The sequence below is a fragment of the Podarcis vaucheri genome (genome assembly GCF_965113315.1).
Source record: "Podarcis vaucheri genome assembly, chromosome: 5".
In the NCBI taxonomy this organism is placed as follows: Eukaryota; Metazoa; Chordata; class Lepidosauria; order Squamata; family Lacertidae; genus Podarcis; species Podarcis vaucheri.
Window position 1 is genome coordinate 86,720,367 of NC_138763.1, and position 21,398 is coordinate 86,741,764.

General features: G+C 41.9%; 1 protein-coding gene and 2 long non-coding RNA genes across 3 annotated transcripts in view; 2 read left to right on the forward strand and 1 right to left on the reverse strand.

Annotated features, from left to right (window-relative positions):
- The window catches only part of LRMDA (leucine rich melanocyte differentiation associated), a 753,700-nt gene that overhangs the window by 180,602 nt on the left and 551,700 nt on the right, over window positions 1-21,398 (reverse strand).
- Window positions 3,761-8,258, forward strand: LOC309533657. The gene is made up of 3 exons (XR_014220389.1): window positions 3,761-3,791; window positions 4,371-4,436; window positions 8,207-8,258. It is a non-coding gene; the product is annotated as an uncharacterized lncRNA (long non-coding RNA).
- On the forward strand, window positions 10,638-20,202 carry LOC309533627. The gene is made up of 3 exons (XR_014220344.1): window positions 10,638-10,758; window positions 18,839-18,921; window positions 19,970-20,202. It is a non-coding gene; the product is annotated as an uncharacterized lncRNA (long non-coding RNA).

Below are 21,398 nucleotides of genomic sequence, written 5' to 3' on the forward strand. Positions count from 1 at the left end.
ATGAACCAGCACGTACCATTCAGCACTTGGCCTCTGAGGGTATCAAGCATATTTTTAACTTATATAAAAAAATAGTCCATGGGTGCAGACCTGGGCGCGAACACACATACATGTACATACACACATTGCTTGAAAGCTGTGAACACTGAAAAAAAAAGTGCAGCTGCCTCAAGTGACATAGAGGATAACTGTCATTGGAATTAATAGGATTTGAATGTTTCGGAATTGCCAAAAGATTCCTTCACTTTTTGAAGGGTGTCTGATTCCTGCTGTGAATCAGACTAAGTGCCTGATTATTTGATGGAAACGTTGAGGATATTTCAGTATATGGTTGACTAGCGCTCATTTAAATGCATGGAATATATATATTAGTCTGACAGAGCTGCAAACACAAGGCAGGCATTGGGCGTTTTTTCTTTTGTTCTGTTCTATTTTCTTCAGCTGTTCCCCATTACCCCCACTACACCAGACAGCTGACGTTGCATCATGGCTAAGCAAATGAGCTCTGAATGAAGAGATCCCTCACTCAAATGCTTAATTTCAGCCATGGACTTAGTAGACGTCCGTAGGAAAATCACAACACGAATACTGACCAACCTGACAGGACTTTTGGAAACACTATTGAGACAAACATTTTATGCTCTAAAAATGTTAATTGCAATTATTATCCTCCATTCTCAACCACAACGAGGGGAACTTACTGGTAAACCATGTGAGAAGTTCTACTGCAAATAATAATATGGTAATTATGATTATTATTATGGAAGGCGACAAGAACTAGAAACAGACTGACAGTCAGAAAGGGATGTTTTCATTGGATGTTTTTAAGCAGAGGTTGGGGGGTATTGATTTAGATGACCCTTGGTGTCCCTTCCGACTCTACAATGTTCTATGTTTCTATTGCCCTTTTACCCCTAGCCTTCTCAGGGCAGGCAAAGTCCAATACTAGCTTTAGAGAGGCTTTATCTTTACAGCGTAGTTGTGTTTGCAGTAGCTATTTCATTCTTACACCAGGGATTCCTCTAGTCAACCTTCCAAAAGAGAAATAGTAGGTGTGCCCTAAACACTAGCAACCTGTGCCTGGGTACCCTGATTGGTCACAGCTTCACCGTCTACAAATATGCATATAGCCTTCACATTTTACAAACTAGTTTAGGAGATGTGCATTAACAGCCGTACTTCCAGATCTACCGGAACTTTGGAGCCTACCTCATATCCAGGCACATAGGCGTACCAAAGAGAATTGGTTTTGAATGGTTTGATCTTTCTAGTTACAGTAATAGGACTGGGCCACATGTTGCCTCGTCCTGGAACTCAAGCGGCTCATCTTCCCAACCACCAGGCATGCAGGGAACCCAGGAAAAGTGCACGAAAAGCCCTCCCATGCTGGCTGCCAGCCCACTGTAAGCTGGCCCCATGCATCCATGGCCATGTATTCAGGTTTTGGCATGGATAGCTTTAATGCCGTGGTGTGTAAAATACTGAATCCCAAAGTGTGACGGTGGATGCAGACAACCTGCTCATACTATTTCATAGTGAAACAGTGGGAGGGGACCATACATGTAGCAGAAAGAAAGCAAACACATGCAGCGTTTCCCATTTTCTCTCTGCATCCCAAGGCAGAAATTCTTCAGCACGTATGAAAAACAAAACCACACACTGAAAACACTGGATACAAATCATTCTAACAGCATGAACAATACCAGGCTGAAATAAGCCAATAATGTTTCCTCAAAATAAACGACATGCAGTTTGAAAATCAGATTAAAAACATATGAACCTGAAATCATTTTATTGATGACTATTCAGTATATATTCCAACATTCCACTCTCTGGGGAGCAAGCAAGAAAGAAGACAGGACAACGAAAAAATTTGCTGGACAAATCCCAGTGTGCACTGTGAATATGCTGCTTAATTTTCTGTTTACTAAAATTGAGCATGTAAAGATCAGACCATTGTGACCATCGGCATGCACACATACATACACAGACACCTCCTGAAACACAATCAGCCCTTCTCCAAATGGGAGATCTGGAGGGGGGGGGGACTCTAGCATTCCCCTCCCAAGGCCATGAAGAGGCCAGTGTGCAGTTGCCATACACTATACACAAAACATTTAATTTATAATAGTTAGAATCTGGCTCTTGACCAAGCTGAAAGAACTATGTCTTATTTCACTTGCTCTTGAGTATGTCTCTTTTGGAGATAAATGGCTGTGCGGTTTGCCAGTTCTCTCTTCTGTTTGGCGTTTTGTTTAGCTCCCCTTGTGACAAGCCAAGAGTTGATGCATCTGCTTGAATGTGTAATATACATCTTTGGTCAACTTAGCTTTTTTCCTTGACAATATTATGTCAAACAATCACATCACAACTGGCTCTGATCTCTTTGTTGTTAGCTAATAAATTAAAGACTATTTATTATCTGCAATCCTTTTTCCCCCCTTTTAATGGTGACACATTTGTGGTGAATTATGGGGCAGCTTTATAAACTAGGCTGTGGGCCAGAATCGGCCCCGGCGTTCATGTGAATGTTCCGTCTCCCACTTGGCCTCCCAGCCTGGTGGTAAATCAAGGCAGCTGTCACAGCACACTAAGTTAGTGTGCGTCATCGGGGAAAGCAGGAAGCACTGGGGGTATAATTCTGTCCATCAAACTAATATGTTATATCAGTAGCTTTGTAATCTTCAGCAATAAGTTATGGGAAGTGACACCTAAGAATTCACTTTGAAAGCAACATGTTCCTCAGACCTTAAGCCAAAACAGACCCATTCCGCAGCAAGGGATTCTCTGTTTATATGAATGGATTTGTTGTTGCTGCTACAAGTCCTGTCCCATATCAATGGTTGCCATATTGTAGACATTCCACAGCAAACTCTTCCCTCTGCTCAGAGTCTTTCCAGTAGACTCCGTAAAGCCTGAAAACACAAATTCCTTCTTTTCTTTCTTGGTCTTCATCTTTCTTTCTCTTCCTCCACCCCCACCCCCACCCCCCAATTTAAAAGAAAAATCATCTCCACTCTTTCTGTAACCTCCAGTAGCAGGCTAGATAAATATACCACTTGAATGTTATCATGACAAACTGAACTTCTGACATACAGGAATGAATGGGTGGCCTATTTCTCCTGTCCGTCCCCCTCTCCCCCTTTTCAACCTTTGCCTTGACAAATGTGGGAAATGACTGAGGACAACAGCAGAAAACACACACACAACATATAGAGAACTGACAGTTTTTGTTTTTGTTTTTAATGCCCATTGTTCACATGGCCCTGAAATAAGAAAAATACAAAGCTTCACAAGAGTTGAAGTTTGCTCTCTACTACTTCTATTATTTTTAGTGAGTTATTTAACATGATCACTGAAGACTGAGAAGATAGGGATGTGGTAGTAGTAGTAGTAGTAGTAGTAAAGGTAAAGGAACCCCTGACCGTTAGGTCCAGTTGCGGACGACTCTGGGGTTGCGGCGCTCATCTCGCTTTACTGGCCGAGGGAGCCGGCGTACAGCTTCCGGGTCATGTGGCTAGCATGACTAAGCCACTTCTGGTGAACTAAAGCAGTGCACGGAAACACTATTTACCTTCCCGCCAGAGCAGTACCTATTTATTTACTTGCACTTTGACATGCTTTCAAACTGCTAGGTTGGCAGGAGCAGGGACCGAGCAATGGGAGCTCACCCCGTCGCAGGGATTCAAACCGCCAACCTTCTGATTGGCAAGCCCTAGTAGTAGTACCCTCCCTGTGCCTAGATTTCCAGCTTCTAAAACAAGAACGAAGAATAACTGCAGCTTTGAAAGGTGAGACATTTGACTCACAAGAACAACTATGGCCCCGCTAAGGCTTATAGATACATTTAAAGTCATTTGCAGTGTCAGATTTCAGAGTTTTAAGTTCTTTCCCTAGAATTCACAAAAGGCAGAATTTTATTGAATATAGAGATCCCAACAAAGCCAAATATTACTCAGAATATTCTGGCATTTATCATCAAAATGTGCAATTTTTGTCAAACCAACTGTGAATATTTATCTTGCAACTGAGTGCTGCAACCCTCTGTGCCTGATTTCCACTGCAATGATGAATGTGCCAGCAAAACCTACATTCTACGTGAACATTTAAACCAACATTTAGAGGAGTTTTGTTTATCGCAAAAAGAGCTTGGGGTCAAATTCTTGATTGTGTCCATAGAAAAGCAAGCAAAGTCACTTAGAAATGCAAACTGAGATTTATGATGAATTTCTTTAAGATCAAGTTGAATGGGCTCAGTTTTCAAATGTTCACAATGGTGCTTTTCCAGTTGGCCAACAAGCAGCAGGAGTAGCATTTTGAACATCCTGCTTTACACCTCTTCCTCCATTTTACTTGGTCTTCTGTTTTAGAATCATGGACCATAGATCTCCAGGGTATGGCAGGACCCATATGAAGATATTGCTGGTCAGACAGTTGTGAGTACTGAAGACGTTGATGAACTATAGACTGTGTGAATATCAACACACTCCAGGTGAAGGCTGTGGGATGATACATACTTCCTGAACAATGCTCTGATAATTTATTTATTCTCAAATATAAGTCCTAAATGGAAATATGACTAATTAACAAAATACCAAACAAATGGTTATACAAACAGCAAACTCAACAAAAACTGTGAATAAGTGTGCATGAATCGAATATTTTTCTATTGTTTATTACTATAAATCATGGCTTGAGTAAAGGTTATAACTTAATATGACAGATCGCCATTTTGAACTTTACTGACACCTATACCAGTCTTATTCTGAATTCCTAATACTTTATGTATAGATCCGCACTTGTAACCTAGCTACCAGCAAAATCTTTATCAACACCTGTTAAAGAGTGGTTGCTACCTGGGGTTGCCAACTTGAATAAAATATTGGGGGGCAAGTGAACCCTGCCCCACATAGATGATCACATGATACTGCACCCCCCTATTTGAATGGCACTGCCCATCAACTTTGGGGGGCATGGCCTCATCAAATATTTTATGGGGGGGGCTGGAGGGACCGCAAGCTCTAGGAGTTGGCTCCTATGGTTGCCACTAAGATAGATTAGTCATTGCCAATTTGGATTATTTTATTTCAACTTTTAATGAAGCAGAATAAAAATAGGGAAATATGCAGGAAACTCTAGGGAGAGACAACAGAACGATAGAAATATTGGAAGTATAGGATTTGCTCATCTCAAGCCCATTCCATTAGGATGTATTGGCTAAAATTAGTACAAAAACCCTGGATTTTCAATGGCTCCAAGCTCCATCAAGAAACTTCACCTTACTCAACTCAATCAAGGAACCAACACACACTTTGCCTTAAGGACAGGTATACGCTTCCCCCTCCATTTCTTGTCTTGCTGTTAGTGTGGGTTCTGTGGCAAAATTGTCACATACACTTTCTGTAGGCTTTTAAGAAGAGTTAGGGATTCTTTCACTCTTTAGATCAAGGGGTGTGTGTGTGTATATTCTGTAGGATTTGCTGTCTGCTTAAATTGTAATTTTGCTGTCTGAAGCAACACACACACACACACAGAGAGAGAGAGAGAGAGAGAGAGAGAGAGAAAGAAAGAAAGAAAGAAAGAAAGAAAGAAAGAAAGAAAGAGGAAGGAAGGAAGGAAGGAAGGAAGGAAGGAAGGAAGGAAGGAAGGAAGGAAGGAAGGGAGAGTTACTTTCATTTCATGTACTAAATTAATCTTTTACTCCTTTTGTGTGAGAACATCTTGTGGGCATAAGGTTACATGTAAACACATATTTATAATGAACACACATCATAACTCTAGCAAAAGATCCTAAACCTCTTGGTAGTGTCCGTATGAATACATGTGACTGCTGGACACACATGTGGGTTTAGACACATGCATAATAACACAGCCTTAACACAAAAACAACACACACACACAATGAAAACTTTCTGAAGTATAAAAGTTTTTTCTCTCTCTCTCATCTTTCTGAAAACTTCAGTAAACTAATTAGGCAGGTGGTAGGTCAAGGAGGGGGCCACCACAGAAAAGCCTCTGCTCCCCATTGCCATCCATTTTACCAAGAGCAACAGCGCTCAGAGCGGAATCTACTCTCTGTAGTTCTCAGAAGCAAGAAGGGAAGGCATGGTTTGTAGGAATCCCAGTTAATAAGACGTTTGGGCAACCCAGCACAGTTTGAAAGGAAAGAAGTAAATCTAACTATTTCCACAACAGGGACTATACTTGGCTTCCTCAAAAGCATATTGTTTCAATCCCATACACGCTCTGACACTGTAATACAACTGTCAACTTCTCCTTTCTGTCTAATATAAACAGAGAGAATTAGAAAGAACAAACAGCAGTTGAGTTAATCCTTTGCTTCATAAGTCTTCTGCTGACTTCATGATCTTCAGCTAGTTCTTGCGTATTTGTAAATGTTGTGAGGGCTAAACTGCATTGACACAGCAAGCTGGACCACAATTCCATAGAGAGCTTTGGGATTAGAGTGACTTCCACTCTACTCATTCCTGCTAATTTCTTTCCTGTAAATAATGAAATGTATAAGACCTGCGAATTTGCGCCAAGTCAGACACACAATACCCAGCCCATATTGTTTAAATAAGCCTCACAGAATGGAGGCTACACACAAGTCCTGAGAGGTTTTCCATTTCATTTCTCATGTAAGTTTTCATTTTCCACTGCCCAGCCACTTCATAAAGTATTGCAACTTTGCTTTAGTGAAAAGGTTAGCTTTGCTAGCCAAGAAATTTTGTGCAGTGGTTAAGAGACTGAGCTATGAACCAGAAAATCTCAGATTCAAATCTTGGCCCAGGCAAGAAATCACTAACTCTGCGCCAAGGCATACTCTCTCGGTCTGCTCCTCCTGTCTGCCATGTGAGCACAACACTGGCTAAATTTCCAGAGATGTAAAGATTACTGAGGATATTATATGTTTGAATTCTATAAATATCAAAAGTTTACACATCATAGCATCCAAGATATAGCTATTGGTTATTGCCCTGTCATCATAACCAGATATGTCAAATTGTGTCCAGACAAAACAAAGTCTGACATTTGTGCTTGACATTGAAAACTACAATTGTGTGGCATGGATAAGTGCAGTCGCACGCACTGGACCCACCTCCATTGCTGTGCCCCCTTCATCAAGGGCATGTATGCAGAGGGGAGCCTGCTGGGTGCACATAGGAATCTCTGTGATGTAGAACTACATGAACCTCACACCCAGATAGAGCTAGACTAACAAGCCTATTGCCTATACTGAGCTTCTGGTTATAGGATGCGAACAGAAACAACATAAAGATTATTTAGATTGGTTAACAGGCAGGCGCTGGTTGACAAAAATGGATTAATCAGTGGACATTTTAGCAGAAAGGTACATGTTAAACATGGAGCTTACATACACTCTACTATGTCTCAGAACTGAAATGCTTTTCAGGAAAAAGAGAACCTAAGTCTTTTGTGGTGTTCTGTAAAGGTAAAGGTAAAGGGACCCCTGACCATTAGGTCCAGTCGTGGCCGACTCTGGGGTTGTGGCGCTCATCTCGCTTTACTGGCCGAGGGAGCCGGCATACAGCTTCCGGGTCATGTGGCCAGCATGACTAAGCCGCTTCTGGCGAACCAGAGCAGTGCATGGAAATGCCATTTACCTTCCCGCCGGAGCAGTACCTATTTATCTACTTGCACTTTGACGTGCTTTCGAACTGGTAGGTTGGCAGGAGCAGGGACTGAGCAATGGGAGCTCACCCCGTCATGGGAATTTGAACCTACCAGTTCGAAAGCACGTCAAAGTGCAAGTAGATAAATAGGTACCGCTCCGGCGGGAAGGTAAACGGCGTTTCCGTGCGCTGCTCTGGTTCACCAGAAGCGGATCAGACCTGCTGGCCACATGACCCGGAAGCTGTCTGCGGACAAACGCCGGCTCCCTTGGCCAATAAAGCGAGATGAGCGCCGCAACCCCAGAGTCGGCCACGACTGGACCTAATGGTCAGGGGTCCCTTTACCTTTACTAAATGTTGGCTTAAACTTATGGGGCAAAAAATATTCTTGCACTTGGTGGGGCAGCTGTTCCCCCACATTTTCTATAAACAAGCAGCGTACCAACTGTGCATTTTGAGTCTAGGCATGTGGATCCTTACACACTCATTTTGAACAACACACAATGGATGAAGCCTGTAAACATTCTCCTCCACACATTCATTTCTACTCTGTTTAACTATCTTCGCAGATTTACAATCTTCAAGGAACCATACATCATCTAAATAAAAAATGAGATTCCCTAGTAACACTTTTTCCCCCTTAAAAAAAAGCTGCTTTACTTTTCCAAAGCACTGTCCATTATTCATGTGTTAAGTGGGGGACAGATCTGGAAGTAAAATGAAACACAAAAACACCTTGAAAGACAATTAGTTTTAACTAATTCACATCTGAAGACAGAGAACAAACTTTTGTTACAACAGCTTTCAAAAAATAAATTTCTTCAAAACCTTGTCAGAGACCAGATGTATCCTAGTTACCATTACATAATGCACAATGTTTCACTTGTATAAAATAGAAGATAAGGGCCAGGGGAAAATACAGTATACACTCCTTTAAAGTTGTTGCTAATGCCTTCAAATTGGGCGCCTGAGTGAAATAAGTGTTTTCAAAATGTAGAAATGGGTCGAAAGGCAGGGCTGGGCTGTCACTGCTGGACTCAACAGAGCCTTGTTTCAAACTGTCTTTTTCCAGAATTGATGAAAATTGCAGCCATGTTAATAGAATTCCATCTACCAGCAGTAATGTTCTGAATGCTCTTCCCACACAGGTCCACTAGTTTGCATGGGGACACTGGCAAGTTGATTCCCACTCAGTCCAGTAAACCCATGCCAGGAGAGCATTAAAACATAATAAATGCATGAACTGGAGCCCAATCATGTGGTTAGGATCTCTTTCACACAGAGGATCATTTGAATCAGGTCTTCATTTGTTATGCATCCAAGGCTGGATTTGGACATATCAAAGAAGTGTTTCAGTTAAACACGTTGCAAACTTTGAATGAGAAATCGGGTAAGCAAAAACGGAACTCCACAGCGCCATCTGGTGTCACAGTGTTAGACTGCATAAACAATGCATATATAAAGTGTTTTTGCTTTTCCAGTGTAGCTGAGTCCTATGTCAAGTGTGGAGAACCTTTGGTCCTCCAGATGTTGTTGAACTACAAGACCTGTCACCCCTGGCCATTGGCTGATGGAAGTTGTAGTTTGATGTATGTAACATCAAAAAAGGAGTGAGAGACGTATGGAATGTTTGCATTTCAGAACTGCCTTTCTGGTTCCGGCCAGTCCAGACACGTATTCTGTTTTCCAACAGGGAGCACTTACAAGTCTGCTTCTGAGATAACTGAGGGAATTACCAAGGAAAACATGGACTTCCTTTTGTTTGTCTCTAGTCCTTGATATTCAGAACTATACAATTCTATACTCTGGAAAGTGGAAATTATCTGACCAAGAGTTCATTTACTTTGTGCAAACCCTATATAAACCAGGGCATGAACTTTAAATTAAGAGGGTATTCTTAGCTAATTTATGAGGTTTTAATGGGAAAGCAAGGGACCTGGGTGGCGCTGTGGGTTAAACCACAGAGCCCAGGACTTGCTGATCAGAAGGTCGGCGGTTCGAATCCCCACAACGGGGTGAGCTCCTGCCCACCTAGCAGTTCAAAAGCACATCAAAGTGCAAGTAGATAAATAGGTACCACTCTGGAGGGAAGGTAAACGGCATTTCTGTGTGCTGCTCTGGTTCACCAGAAGCGGCTTAGTCATGCTGGCCACATGACCCGGAAGCTGTACGCCGGCTCCCTCGGCCAATAAAGCGAGATGAGCGCCGCAACCCCAGAGTTGGTCACGACTGGACCTAATGGCCAGGGGTCCCTTTACCTTTACCTAATGGGAAAGCAAGTGATAAGTTTTGTTATGTGATGTTCAACATATTATCAGTTTAAACCTGTTTTTCCTCCAGTGAACTCAAGGCAGAATATCAGCAGCAGAGTGATAAAATTTTGAAGGCAGGAGTTTGTCCCTGAAACCACACTAGCAGAGAAAGTCCATAGCCATGCCCTCAAGGAGAGCCCGCAACTGCAAGCAACTGTTAAATATGTATATGTATATGTATATGTATATGTATATGTATATGTATATGTATATGTATGCAGGTTTTGGTGTCTTCGGGTGTCTTCCCGTGTAAGAGTCGGGGTGTCTGTGCGACGTTTCGACGAGGTCTCACTCGTCATCTTCAGGCTGGTGCTTTCGGCTTCTTGTTACTGGAACAGAGCAGAATCTGGTGTTTGAGTTCCTATAAATACTGTTGAGGGGTGTGGTGTATAGCCTCCAACGTTCTGGGCAGAGAGGAAGTTCCTAGATTAGTGTGCCTGTATATGTATATGTATATGTATATACCTGTCAGATAGCATAGTGCCCTTTTTATTAGGATCAGCTGACAGTGACAGAATAAGAAGCTAGTAAAAAATGGTTTAGTGGTTATGACATTGGGCTTTGGCTGGAGACCTAGGTTCATTTTCCTATCAGCTATGAAGTTCATCTTGAGACAGTCACTGCCTGAGCCTAGCATACCTAACAATGGGATCATGTGCTAAACCAAACCTGTCTTTAATCACTATCACCACCACAAGCCTACAACAGTGGCAAATTCTGCTGCAGCAGATGTCGTCGTCCTTCCCCCACATTCCTGTTCCCTGATGCCACTGAAGAAGACAATGGTTTTATCCATTTTATTCTGTGAGGTATGCTAGGTCAAGAGGTGAGCTAAAATCATTCCATGCTGTTGGTGGAAAATCCCATATTTGCGTTCTCCTATGTGTAATATCTCTCTAGAAGAAGAAATAAAAACTAGCATAGAGTTGAGGTTCATTGTAAGATGAAAGTCCTGTTTTAAATTGGTATTTTCCACTGACAGTCTGGTACATAGTCTATCACTTTATCCTGAGGCATGCGTAGAGTAGATCACAGGGACTGACCCAAGTCACCCCATGAATTTCATGGTTCAGTAGGGATTTGGACCCATATATTGCAACAGTCCAATATCCCACTACTCCACACTGGCTCTATATGTATATGCTATATTCTGTTTTCTACCCCGTCCACAAACTCCTGCTTCAGAATTAAAGGGAGAAAGAGGATTTTCGGGGGGGGGGGAATGTTTCGTAGGGTTGTTTTTTTTAATATAATCCCAGGTAATTCTAATCCATCCTTCTATTAAATGGATTTATGCAAATAACATGCCAGCCGCTTCAAATGAATGAGCCTAATGCTAGTTCCCTGCATTATCTCAATCAACTGATCCTCAGCACCAAAGTTTGAAAATGATCCCCATTTAAAAGCCTACAACTAAAATGGTATACCCCCCCAACACACTAATTTGTGGCAGTCATCTTGATGGTGGGGAAGGTTGACAGAGAAATGTGTTCGAACAAATAACATAATACCACAACTTGCCGTCCAAGCACGCTGCAGCTTTAATCTCTGATGGCGAGAGAAGAGTAAACAGCGCTAGCAGGGGGTTCTCCTTAACCCACACATGGCTAATAAGTTTAAGATAGCAGGCCAGTGCATTTAAATAAAAACCCAGAGTCAGTTTAATAGTATTTGTTATAAAGCTATATCTAATTATATTAGTCAATCTTTATTAGAAGGCTCATAAGTGCAGAGAACTCCATTATAATCCGTCTTTCTAATGATCTCTTCACTATCATAGTCATAAAAGTCTGGGATAAATTAATCATCTGTTTGCAATCATGAGTAAACATCGAGTCAATTAACAATTGATAAATAAACAGCAGACTCCTGAGGCTACTGCTATTAGAAATGCAGGCACTGCTCATCTCCCACACAGCAGCACAGTTCCGCCATTTAATTTCAGTGTGTGTTTCAGAGCTAGGCCAAAACTATTTATCTAACTCTTGGTCACATGGACTGGGGGAGAGTTTAAACAGAGGGATGGATAGATAGATAGATGATAGATAGATAGATAGATAGATGATAGATAGATAGATAGATAGAGATACACACACACACACACACACACACACTGCTTGAGCTTTTGCTCACATCCATGCTACACAGTCATATGTAACTTTCCCTTTCTAAGCAAACAAACAAAAATCAGTTTTGGAAGGGCAGGAAATGCTTAAACAAAACAAATGAACTATCCTCTACTGGGTGAGAATACAGGTCAGATCTTTTCTCTTTGAAGGAGAAGAGCAGTTTAGGGGTGATAGTTTTGAAAGGAAAAACCTTCCTGAGGAGAAAGGTTAAAGCGCTTCTTTTCTACCTGTTGATCCATCACCCTTTGTTGCAAATTTCTATGACTGTTTTTTGTTCTGTAAATTCCCCCGGAAACTGCATGGAAGAAACATTTTGGACCTTCCTTTGCCATCAGGGACCTTCTCCAAACATGGATATTGCAATATACATCCCCAGCACTTATTTCAGCCATACTTGGTACCCAGGGCTTGAACAAAACACACACACATACTTTCAGTAGTTAATCAGTATGTTTCAATTGCCATCTAAGTTCCACAATCATGCTGCCAAGGAAGATTATCTCTTACAGTAAATTCAATTTTTGATATTGAAATGGGGGGTGGGGAGTGGGGATAGGTAAGTTCAGCTCAACAATCCTAAAGGATGCTGTTATTATACCCAGGCAATAGCTAACTGACAGACACTTTCACACAACATTTTATTTATTTGTTTGTTTACATTTGTTTACATCTACGCTGGGCTGCCCTTGAAGCTGTCCCAGAAACTCCAGCGGGTGCAGAATGCTGCAGCGAGGCTCCTCACAGGATCTCTGCCATGGGAGCATATTCACCCAGTGCTTTTCAAGCTGCACTGGCTCCCCGTGGAGTACAGGGTCAGATTTAAGGTGCTGCTTTTGACCTTTAAAGCCCTTCACGGCCTAGGACCCTCGTACCTATGGGACCGCCTTTCCCGGTATGCCCCACGGAGAGCCTCAAGGTCCATATATAGCAACACCCTAGTGGTCCCGGGCCCTAAGGAAGTTAGATTAGCTTCAACCAGAGCCAGGGCCTTTTCAACACTGGCTCCGGCCTGGTGGAACGCTCTGCCTCATGAGTCCAGGGCCCTGCAGGATCTGATTTCTTTCCGCAGGGCCTGTAAGACAGAGTTGTTCCGCCTGGCCTTTGTCTTGGAGCCAATTTGATTCCCTCCCTCTCTTTCTTTTTTCTTTTCCTTCTCCTCCAGTGAGGTGGCTACATTTTAATGTTTCAATATTTTAATGTTGTATTTTAATGTTGTTTTTAAGTTGTAATCATTCAACTTGTTTTTATTATTGCTTGTAAGCCACTCGGAGCCCGGCCTTAGCTGGGGAGGGCAGGGTATAAATAAAAATTATTATTATTATTATTATTATTATTATTATTATTATTTATATCCTAGCTTTTCTCCAAGAGTTCTATGTGAGATATATGGTTTCCCAACCATATTACCATCACAACAACCCTGTGGGGAAGGTTAAGTTGAGGATTAGTGGCTTGCCCAATATTCACTCAGTTGAGCTTCATGGCCAAGTGGGGATTTGAACCTTGGATTCCTGGTGAAGCAACAGCTATGAATGTGAATATTTGTCAGCAGAGCTTGCAGAGCTTCACTGGCAAGTTTATTTTATTATCCAAATCCCTTTTTCAGAAAGTCCAGTGTTTCCAGAAAACACAAAGCAATGCTAGATGAAAGGGTGCAACCAAAAGATTGGGGGGGGGGGATGCTCCTGAAATATTTGGTAGCAGAAAAGGAGGTGCGAAAAATGCAAGGCTACATAAAAATCTTATAATCCATGAGCAGCCTTGATTGCAATTTTTCCACGGATAGCAATTATTGTATAGCTTCAAACATAGGAGATAGAGAATCCTGTTAATCAAGAAAAAGGGAGCCATTTATTGCAACTGTTCTTTTAGAGCATTTAAAAACATTGCATCAGCTTGCACACAGCAAAATAAAAATTGAGGATGGGAGGAGGAGGGTTAACAGGAGACATGCCAGAATTAGAAAATGAGGTTCAAGGCAATATTTCAACTGTGAATTTTTAAACTTTAATGAAGTTGGCACACACTCCTGGTGTTAGATAACAAATCCTGGTGTCAGTACTATAGAAATAATCCACTTGCAATCCTGAGCAATTTTATATTTCTGACATTCTAACACCTTATAAACTGTATTGATAGCCCACATATACCATAATACTTAGGAGCTCACCCATAGGAAATATTTTTATAAGGCAGAACTGTGTAAAAGCACATAAAAGCAACATGAATTCTGAATAGTAACTCAAAACTCCATATTGATCAAGGATGCTTCCATTGTTTAGCCAAAGGCTAAACTGACCCTAGCTGCAACCTAACATGCTAAATAAAGGTAAAGGTAAAGGTACCCCTGCCCGAACGGGCCAGTCTTGACAGACTGTGGGGTTTGTGCGCCCATCTCACATCTATTGGCCGGGGGCCAGCGCTGTCCGGAGACACTTCCGGGTCACGTGGCCAGCGTGACAAAGCTGCATCTGGCGAGCCAGAGCCGCACACGGAACGCCGTTTACCTTCCCGCTGGTAAGCGGTACCTATTTATCTACTTGCACCCGGGGGTGCTTTCGAACTGCTAGGTGGGCAGGCGCTGGGACCGAGCAGCGGGAGCGCACCCCGCCGCGGGGATTCGAACCGCCGACCTTTCGATCGGCAAGCCCTAGGCGCTGAGGCTTTAGCCCACAGCGCCACCCGCGTCCCTCAACATGCTAAATACCAGTAAGCTATTCCATCAAAGTTCCTACAGGTTCCAGTTGTGATTGCGTCGCTATCCTGCAGACTTGGAAATCATGGCCATGTTGATACATAAAGATAAAGGGACCCCTGACCATTAGGTCCAGTCGTGGCCGACTCTGGGGTTGCGGTGCTCATCTCGCTTCATTGGCCAAGGGAGCCGGCGTACTGCTTCCGCGTCATGTGGCCAGCATGACTAAGCCGCTTCTGGCGAACCAGAGCAGCGCACGGAAACACCGTTTACCTTCCCGCTGGAGTGGTACCTATTTATCTACTTGCACTTTGATGTGCTTTTGAACTGCTAGGTTGGCAGGAGCAGGGACCGTGCAATGGGAGCTCACCCCGTTGGGGGGGATTCGAACCACCAACCTTCTGATCGGCAAGTCCTAGGCTCTGTGGTTTAACCCACAGCGCCACCCGTGTCCCATGTTGATACACAATGGACAGCTTTTCTTGTCCACATAGTCAAGGCCTGAAAGGTAGTTACTTCAGTGATAGTGTCCCAAGGTGATAACTTCTGCCCAAGCAAGGACTTCCAGGGTTCTTGTGCCAGTCACTTGTTGCCTGCTTTAGGCCATTCATACATGACTGGGTTTCTCTGTTTGACAGTCTGGTACCAGAAGCAATCAGGCCTCGATTTCCGACACACTAGGTCCACCAGCAAAGCTGATGATAGAAGGGAATGTAACATTAGAGCATCCTTAATTAATATACACAGTAAAAAATAAAATAACTGCATAACAATTTAATATTCTGCGAAAAAGGTGTGTCTTTAGGAGCTGCTGGAGTGCCAACATTGATAGGGACTCTCATGTTTCAGCACAAGAGTGGTGCCACCAGTGAAAAAGCTCTGCATTACCACGCCACGTACATCCTCGTTTTGACTATAAAAGAGCATGCAAGATAGCTAACAGCATTCAAGAATTACAAGCAAATTGAAACAATTCTGAAATAACAATAAGAGATAACATGGCAGGTTCATCAATCAAAGCCATCAGAGTCAGCATAAAAACTCAGGTTAATAATAATAATAATAATAATAATAATAATAATAATAATAAAGCCTGCCTTAAAGAAAAAGTATTCAATGAAATAAGGGGAGGGAGTGAAATAAGCCCATAGGGGAGAATTCCACTCCTGGGGTGCAGCCATAGATAAGGCCAACTTGTGTGACCTGATCAACCTAGTATCAGGCCAATGGTAGGAACAAGAAGTACCAACAAAAGAAGAGTGGCAGATGAAGGTGATGGACTTTGCGGGACTGGCGAAGCTGACTGGGAAAATCCAAAACCAGCATGATCAAGCATTCCAAGCAACTAACAACACAGGCAGGGTTGTAAGAAGACTTGCAACATTAACTGTATATACCTTTTTTAATAAATTTAAAATTAAGACACTTCAGATGAGTGAATTGTAAATTGCAAAATGTGTAAGTGCTATGATATAGAGGTTAACTTTGAAAATCACGAGGCGGGAGGGAGGGGAGTCAATATGCTCTTAAGAGCTAAAGAAGTAAAGTGAATAATGATGATGTGATTAAATATTATAAAATGGAAAATCAATAATAATAATAATAATAATAATAACAACAACAAACCTAGTAGTATCAGGCCATAGCAGAACACAGAGAAGGGCTCACCTTAGATAGGATGTATCACTATGGATAGGATGGTAGCAATTTCACTTATCATCTTTCTATTTCCATCAAGGATGGATCCAAAGTAGTTAGATAAAAATAAAAGCTCAACCTGTCAGCTCGGATTAAACCCCAGCACCCAATAATCTAGAGGGGGAAATCTTGCACCCAGGGATCTGTTCTCCCACTAACCTGTAACAATATTTTCAGGGGCAACTTTCAGTTTCCAGGCTTCCAGCTGATTACTCCAAAATGTTTGGACATTTCTTCTCTCTTTTATTACTGGCAGAACTGTTCTTCTCGAGAAGAACAGAAAACCCCAAAGAACTCAGAAAACTTGCCCAAAACTTGGAGTGAAATTATCCATCAGTTCAATCAGTTTCTTTTCAGCAACTGTTAGACACATTCCTGAGTATGAACCACCTTCTCCTATATTGAGCTGTAACTTATGACAGCAGCTTTAATTAAGATCTACTACATAACATGGAAGTAGAGCACATGTATTTGACCATGCTAAGTGTAATTGGTTGACTGCTTTCTTTGTCATTTGATTGAGGACCTTGATCATATTCATTTTAATAAAATTAGGACAAGTATCATTTCAGAAAGAGAAGTAATTATCTCTAAACTGTAATCTGCCTTCCTTCGAAACGTATGACATGAAGAGTTCTCCTTAATGGCAAACTTATAGTCGAAAGACTTAATTAAGCATCTTTTCTAATCAAATTAACTTTCATTTCCTAAGTGGAGGTTTCTAACCTCAAAGTGGCTTTAAACCATTGTTTCTTTCAGCCATTACCTTTGAAGAGAAAGATAATATCCCCTTGAAGTGATCCTCTTAGAATGAGCTATTATGCACTGACTACAAATACAGATATAAAGCTGAACTAACACACACAAACACATACTGCTTCACCAGCTATTTCAAGCTAAGTTTGAAAGCTTTGGAATTAGCTCTGATGCCAGCAGGAAGTCACAAACAATATGTTTTGTCCTTTTAAAATTAAAAACAAGCTATTATGCAAAAGCATTTCTACACGAGGAATCTGCAAATGAAAAGGTGTAAAATGGCAGGTTATCATGCACCCTTCTGCTGTTTATAACTGGCAGGGGCTGTTTAACGTTAACGAACAAACTGCAACACTAAAATTTAAATGCACAACAAAAGACTAGTATTTCAAGCATTTGCTTTGGTATACACTTTGAAAGTTGATGGATAAAGGTAAAGGTAAAGGGACCCCTGACCATTAGGTCCAGTCGTGACTGACTCTGGGGTTGCAGTGCTCATCTCGCTTTACTGGCCGAGGGAGCTGGCGTACAGCCTCCGGGTCATGTGGCCAGCATGACTAAGCCGCTTCTGGCGAACCAGAGCAGCGCACGGAAACCCCGTTTTACCTTCCCGCCAGAGAGTGGTACCTATTTATCTTCTTGCACTTTGACGTGCTTTTGAACTGCTAGGTTGGAAGGAGCAGGGACCGAGCAACAGGAGCTCACCCCGTCGCGGGGATTTGAACCGCCGACCTTCTGATTGGCAAGTCCTAGGCTCTGTGGTTTAACCCACAGCGCCACCCGCGTCCCTCATATTTTACTAAATCTGCCTACCTGACAAGTAGTTCAACCTCAGGTTGCCTTGTTACTTCATAAACTTATCTGAATGACTTTATGGTTCGAAAACAATGCAAAACCCAGGTCCCAGAACTCTGTACCCACTATTTGTAGTTTCCAGAAACAATAGGCTTTTGCAGTTTGCCTTGGGTTTTGTATTAGTTTAAGATTCATCTTAATGGTTTTTTTTGGTACTGCTTTAAAAGCTATTTTTAGCTGTTTGCCTTGATACAGACATGTAAAAGGTGAGTCATTAATTAATTAATTGTAATTGTTTTTGAATTGCAATAATAAGATGCTTTTTAAAAATGTGATGCTGGTATTCATATCTTGAGATAAAGTGCTGTGGATGCCAGTAAAAAAAAACAAGTCAGTTACAGTGGTGCCTCGCAAGACGAAATTAATTCGTTCTGCGAGTTTTTTTGTCTTGCAAATTTTTTGTCTTGCAAAGCACGGTTTTAACGGTATTAACGGTTTTAAGAAAAAGGTAACAAACTCGCAAGACGTTTTCGTCTTGCGAAGCAAGCCCATAGGGAAATTCGTCTTGTGAAGCAACTCAAAAAAAGAAAAACTCTTTTGTCTTGCGAGGTACCACTGTATCTGTTTCAAGGTGTACTATCACAAAAAAAGCATTGATAATAACAACTGCTGCTCCTGCTATTCAGGAAGCTGAAATGAAAGGCACAACAAGCAGACTGAAAATCAAGTTTGGGACTCATTTTATCCAATAATTTAAGCAAATGGGGTGGACGCAACTCAGCATACTTGCTCCAATATGGTGTTCACTCTTTCCAGATCAGGTATTCAGTGGTGTTTGCCCAGACAGGCCAACAGCCAAGGGAAGGTGAGGAGAAGCCATACAGCCATAAGGAATGAAGGTCTGTGACCCTGACTGTAGGGAGCCCCTTTGAGGTTTGGTTTTGTTTAGCAGAGACTACTCTGCAAGCCATTTTGCCTATATAAGCACTTTCACGGGCTGAAAATGAAGGTTCGGAGCTGGATGAGTTTGAGAAGCCGAATTCCAAGATTGATGGTAGTCATCATGCCATGGAATTCCAACCACATTTGCAAAATTTATTAAAAGTCCCATTCTGTTTAGAATTTCTAGCCATTTCTCCAGAAAATATATACACATGTATAGTGTGTATATAAGTGTCTGTGTCTATGCGTATAAAGGTGACTCTCAACATGTTCTGGAAATCACACATAAAGCCCAAAAAAATTCCCGGACACCTACCCCCCTTTTTGGCTAAATGTATAAAGCTGAATCCATGCAGGTTAAATGTGCGCAAGTTACACTTCACAAGTGTGTTTGTGTGTAGCCAAAACATTTCAAGAATGTTCCATCTTGAATCCTACTATGAGCATGCCCCAGAGGCAATTTGTCTTGCTGGTACCTCCGACATGAAAATTATGTGCATGTAAGCAATATGGCTACTCAAGTGAACATAGGCCCATTAATAAATGGATGAAGTTTGATTGGCTGGTTTACTGTGATAATATAAATTTACTTTTGCAAAAGCTTCTATGGTAGAGCACAGCGGATAAACCAAACAACAGCCTTTTGCTTAGACTGCATCCAATTAAAAAAGTATGCAATAATAGCCTAACTCAGTGGTAGAACACATTCTAAGCATGCAGAAGACCCCAGACTCAACCCAGAGTATTTCCATTTAAAACCCTATTTGATTTTTGGGTAGACATCTGCCTAGGATCTTGGAGATGCAGGGCCAATCGGGCTAGGCCGAATCCAATGATCCAACTCAATATGCTGGATTGGTTGCAGCTTCCATTACATCCTGCCCCTCCCCATGACCCCATGGAGATCCCTTATGGGACCTCAGAGGGCACTTATGCATAGGCCAGCCCATCTCAGAAGAAGTAGTTTATATAACTGGATAGCCTAACCTGGCCTTTTTTTTACAGACTCCTCTCTGTGCAGACAGGCTGTGGGTTCCGCTGTAAGCAGAGAAGCTGTTTCCAGATCAGGACACCAAGCTGTAATTGTGGCCATTTTAACTTAATCCCTGCAGCAATTTCACTCCTCTCTCTTCATGCTGCGGGCACAGGACAGCATCTTGTGTAATGATCAAAATGCATGCTACTGAAAATGTGGCAGAGAAATGTGTCACCACGCAAATATATTATTTAATGCCCAAGGTTATTGTTATTAGCGCTATGGTTTTGTTCCAATGTTTTGCATTTTGCTTTCTCTAAAGGAAATTGCTTGGTTATTTTTCATCATTAGAGTTTTGCAGGTACAACATGACTTACTCCTAGTATGCGCATGGTCGTTAGATTTAAGAGCAAAACAGCAGGGAAATAGTCAGAGGAACACACCATTAAGTCCTTTCTTTATCATCCTTCTCTTGCCTCCCTTCACTAAGCATGCTGATTCCCCCCCTATTTTTGTTAAATTGTGATAGACATCCAAACATCGAATGTGCAGGTTTTGTTCATGGTTGATCCAGGCTGTTTGCCCAGCACCATGACAAGCACCTGTGTTTGAAGTGGAGTCTGCTATTGTAATATTTAGTGAATAGGATTTCATTGGGAACTGATCTGTGTGCAGTGAGGAAAAAGGTCCTTTTACACACTACTTGTAATGGAGTGGAAAATTACATTTCCCATTGCAAGAACATCCCCATTAGTGGGAAAGCATATTCTTTAGCAGAGAGCTGGAATGCACCTCAGGCAGTGACGGGGTGACAGCCCAAGTAATGGAGGCTTGGAAAGACCTGGAAGATACTGAAATGAAAAAATGTTTTTCTTTATACATTGTGGTTGCTTCATAAACGTTCTTCCCTGATACATCAGAAGCAATTGGATTTGGAACACTGAGGTAAAACACAAATTTAAACAAGCATGCTTGTCATTTCTGAGAAGGAAATATACCCTTGTAGAATAGAAAATGTTATAATATTCTCCTTAAGTAACTGTCCTAACCACTCAGTTTATGGTAGAGATGCTCCATTGTTTTAGTCCGCTGCTATAACTCTGCTACAAGGGAGATTTCATAAAGTTTGATGGCTTAGGGCCAGTTTATGCATTATGAAAGCCAAGTGGAGACCGCTTGAAACAGGCTGTACTGGGCCATTGATCCACAATGCAAAGCCATAATGACAACAATGGCTTCCCTCATGGATTGCTGTGAACAAGTGGAAAGTCTCCATGGCACATTGACAGACATTCCTGACAGGAGCTGATGGTAGCTCACATCCTATGTTAATGGCTGCCACTAGTGATGCTCCTTAAGTTTATCCATCTCACAGCATGTTAAAAGTATTGCAAAATCATGACCTTTGCCTTTGAAACTAGTCTTCTGCCCATAATTCATACTGAGTGTGTCATGAGT